This window comes from Phocoena phocoena, chromosome 18 (genome assembly GCF_963924675.1).
Source record: "Phocoena phocoena chromosome 18, mPhoPho1.1, whole genome shotgun sequence".
NCBI classification, from domain to species: domain Eukaryota; kingdom Metazoa; phylum Chordata; class Mammalia; order Artiodactyla; family Phocoenidae; genus Phocoena; species Phocoena phocoena.
Genome location: NC_089236.1, coordinates 9,797,729 through 9,802,515, shown reverse-complemented (window position 1 = coordinate 9,802,515; position 4,787 = coordinate 9,797,729). Strand labels below are relative to the sequence as shown.

The following is a 4,787-nucleotide window of genomic DNA, read 5'->3' as shown; positions in this document are numbered from 1 at the left end:
GGGGCAAAACCAATACTTGAGTCTGAGTCTTCATGCTCTTTATCATTATGCCATATCATTCATTGCCTTGGGAATTTTGTAATGCCTTTGGAAAAAATGCATATTACTAAGTGAAAGAAGCCAATCCGAAAAGGCTTCATACTGTATAATTTCAACTACATGACATTCTGGAATGGGCACAACTATGGAGACTGTAAAAAGATCAGTGGTTGCCAGGAGTTAGGGAGGAGGGAGGGGTGCATAGGTGCAGCACAGAGGATCTTTAGGGCAGTGGAACTCTTCTGTATGATGCTGTAATGGTGGACACGTGTCATTACACATTGGTCAAAACCCATGAAATTTACAGCAAGAGTGAACCGTAAGGTAAACTGCGGACTTTAGGTAATTATGATGTGTCAGTGTAGGTTCATCAGTTGTAATAAATGTACCACTCTGGTAAGGGAGACCGTGTACGTGTGTGGGGTCTGTCAGTGAGTATATGGGAAATCTCTGTACTTCCGACTCAGTTTTCCTGTGAACCTAAAACTGCTTGAAAATATAAAGTGTACTTTTTAAAAGACAATTATTTTTAATTAAAAAAGAAAAAATACAGCACATCTTAATTATCTTTACTGTGATCCACATTTTTGTTTCTTTTTGGTGAAGAACGACTGATGGATAACATCAAACTTTTACTCAAGGCTTTCTTCTTAGAGTGTTTCTCAGCCCAAGAAGAAAGCGTTTATTACAGATCTATTGATTTTCTTTATTTAAGATTAACAATGAAAGTTAAAAAGGAGAAAGACATCATCTTTAATGGGATACTATAATCCATTGGCTATTGCCTCTTAAGGGAATGTAATTTTTTTTTTTTTTTGCGGTACGCGGGCCTCTCACTGCTGTGGCCTCTCCTGTTGTGGAGCACAGGCTCTGGACGCGCAGGCTCAGCCGCCATGGCTCACGGGCCCAGCAGCTCTGCGGCATGTGGGATCTTCCCAGACCGGGGCACGAACCCGTGTCCCCTGCATCGGCAGGCGGACTCTCAACCACTGTGCCACCAGGGAAGCCCTGTTTTCCTTTTTTTTAATTCTTTTTTTTTTTTCCCCTTCTTTCCTCTTTTTTTCCTCTCTCTCCTCCTAATACACACTTTTTTAGTAAGGGGAATACCATGATGTCGCTCTAGCCCAGCCCCTGTAGACAGGACCCTGGGGCCTGCTGTTAAAACCACTGTAGAATCGAGAGCGGGAACTGTTGTAGTTGGTGGTCCGGGCACGGTATCGGGCTCGCGGGAAACCCCGGTCTGTTGTGCTGATGCCTGGTCTGTTGGTTCGTTTTCGGATCACCTTGATTTGTCTTCCTCTAAATAGGGACTCATCTAAGGCCAAGGAAGTCCTCACTGACTCTTTGTCTGAGAACTCTATATATGCAAACCCTTTGGGATGACCACTAAATTTGTCACATAGTGTAGTAACACGGTTGACTGAACCACAGCCATGAAAGTGTGCTTCCAGCTCTTCTGTTGTTGCACCATAGTTCACACTGTCAACATAGATGGAACGGGCATCAGCCTCCAGCTTCTCCTCAGTGGACATGATCACTGGGCCAGCACTGCCTGGAGGTGGACTCATATTTATCTGCTTCTCTACCTCGTTCTGTAGCTCCTTTAGCTTCTCAGCTTCTTCCTCCATCTCCCTGACTCGAGCGTTGATCGCTTCCAGCTCCGGGTCCTCAATGACGCCGTTCCCTGGGTCACCCACGACCAGTCCCGGCTCCTCCTCCTCCTCCTCCGGGCTCCCGTGGACTCATGAGCCAGGCCCAGGGCCCGGAGCTCCCAGGGGTGGGCACGGGGCCGGGGCGGCTCCTCTTCGTCTCGGGCTCGGCCTCCAGCAGCAGCCTCTCAGGCTCCAAGCCGTTCCAGTAGTCCTGTGCCCCGCGGGGCCCCCTCCCCGGCCTCCCCAGAAGCCCCGGGCACAAGATGGCGCCGCCGCCCAGGCCCGGAGCCCCGACCGCCTGCAGCCCCTGCTCCTTTTGCTGCTGCCGCCTCCGCCGCCATCGCCCTTAGCTGATTTTCTAAAGTTTCTTTTTATTCTGGTTACTTTGTTTTTATAGTAAGCCCTTAATTATCCCGGAGCAGGCAATTTATTTCCATTAGCTCATTTAGGATAAGGACAGGATAACTTTATAAACTATTAAGTAAGAAATTTGGGACTATTTCATATTTTGGTCCATTCAGAACAGTATTATAATCTGAGTGCTCAGCCAGTTGTCACTGACATAGGAAGTGGAGCGGAGGAATACATAGACTCAGATTTTAGTACTGGGATTTATATTGCCTCTGAGAATCTTTTTATGTTTTATTTTTTTACCACCAATATGTGCTATGGGCATTCCTTCCAAGTCACATATGAACAGGCAGCATGCAAGCAGGGGTCAGTTTGGCAGAAGAACTTTTTTTGCTGTTCTATCTGTGAATCTTTCAGTAGATGAACAATGGTTTCTGAAAGCTTTCCCTGCTGTTTTCCTTTTCTAGGGAATACTTTCTAAAGAGCCAACTCACTTCTATTTCCTCTGAATATGTCATGAACTCAGAGGTCCCATAATAGAGGAAGTTTGCCATTAGCTAGATTTCTTCCAAGATAGACAAATCCTTCCACACAGATTTATGTCAGCCTGATGTACATTCATTCATCTGACTTACTGTCATTTTCATATTTTCTCAGGCTAGGCTGTAAAACCCAGTTTCACTCATAAAGATGTGCAGAATTCACTGCCCTGTGGAACATGTCTGAGGAATGTGTGCTCATTTCTGAATGTAGCCCTGGCTGCCAAATACTGAGAGCAAGGCCTCCGCCAGCCCTAGGCAGGTTTCCCATGGGGCTAGTGCTGTGTAGAGGATGGAGGATCAAGGTGTCTAACCCTTTATTGCTTGTCAATACTTCTATATACTTTTAGTAGAACATTTCCAAAGTTTGGAATATAGCCTTCTGCCGTCATGGGACTATTTCTGTCTACTCATCTCAGATGTCATTTGCCTAGGGGTGAAGTGAAGAAAGCTCTTCATGGTAGCTGCCAGTATAAGTGAGACACACGAACAGCTCAGGACTTAAACTGGGCATAAACATCCTCACCAAAGAGCCAGATATCTTGGTCTGAAGTCAGGCTGCACATACAGATAGTATGCCCTGCACAGCATCACCTTTTCTAATCAGCACAAAGATATCTTCTGCTCACCAATTTGTGAGTACTTGAGACAGTGAATGCCAACCAAAGAGGACATTTTTTCCTAAATTTTATGGAAATATCATATGGGCTAGCGCTGACTGTGACCTGGCTAAGGGAATGGTCCAGGTTAGGTTGACACAAACAGAAAGTCCAAACTATAAATTCAGACAGCCAGGTTGCCAAGGCGAAGAAGGGTATTTAAAAGAAAGCAAAGACAAACAGCCACCAGTTGAAAATCTGGGGCTATTCTGGCTTCTCTGTTCTCAATTTGAGAAGGCAGGTAAAGCCCATTTCTGAAGCCAGTGACTCATGAGCAGCTTCTGATTTATGCTCAATTCCCAGGCTCGCGGGTGGGTGGAAGGCACCGGACAGGGTGATGCGGAGAGTTATATTCTGGGCAGGGAAGTAGGTGTGGGGTGAGGCGTGGACTAGCCAGCTCCGTCAGATATATTCTCCATAACCTGTATCTGTCCTCATCTTCCTCCTGAGCCCGGACCCTGTGCCTGGCTGGCTGTCTTGGCATCTTGAACTGCATGTTCCAACGCACCTCAGACTCAGTCTTGAACTTTACAGTCTTCTCCTGTCTTATTGAAAGACACTTTCAGTGAATTCATCATTCAGGCCAGAAACCTGGAGTCACCCTATTTTTGTTCTTCTCTCTTAAACTCACATTCATTGTCACCATGTCCTCTCTAGTCTGCATTTCTAATGAGGTGTTAACTCATCTCCTTTTCATCCCTAATGCCAATGCTCTGGGTGGTCCATCTCTCACCTGAAATGCAGCCTATTAATTGGTCTTTAGTATCAAATACCCCTCATCCATTATCCAAAATTCAAACAGAGTGACCCTTTAAAAAGTTAAGTCTGATCATGTCTCTGTTCTATGGGAAAATCCTTCAGTGTCTTCAATTTTTTTTTTTTTTGCTAGAAAATCAAAGTTCTGTGCATGTAAGACAAAGCCATTCAGAATTTAGTCATGACAGCCTCTCCAGCCTCTCCTCTTTTGTCTTCTCCATCTTTCACTCAATATTCCAGCCATATCAAACTACTTTTGAATTCTCCTCACACTCTTCATATTTGCATCTTTTGCTCCTTTAACCTAGAATTCCCTTTCTATCTTCTTCACATTGATTCAATTTACTAGGTTCTCAAGACTCAGTCTATAGGAAGGGCCCTGTTCTTCTAACAGTTGTCACATTAATATTATTTATATATTTCTTTGTTTTTCCTTTCACCAACTTTGAAGCAATTTGAAGTCCAGACTGTGTCGTTTATCTCAGTAACCTAAGTGCTTAGCACAGAAACTGAAAATTATAGGTACTCATTAAATGTTCAGTGTGTAGTATCTTCTAGTTATTTCAGTAGGGTCTCTTTTCTACTGAGTAGGAGTTGCTACTCAGACACATTTGGACTAATGTTTTGGCAAAGTTTTAACACTAGAAAGGTAGATGTATACATATTCACACCACAAAAAGTTATGGGTTCCAGGATGTTAAGAATTGAAGAGTTGTCACGGGTGACGACTTTTTATCTAGGAGAAATTTCTAGAGAAATTTTTCCACCCAGATCAGACTTCTGGTCACCCC

General features: G+C 44.4%; 1 pseudogene; it reads right to left on the bottom strand.

Annotated features, from left to right (window-relative positions):
- Positions 1 to 1,130: 1,130 nt before the first annotated feature.
- On the bottom strand, positions 1,131 to 2,032 carry LOC136137738 (polyadenylate-binding protein 2 pseudogene; annotated as a pseudogene).
- Positions 2,033 to 4,787: the final 2,755 nt, after the last annotated feature.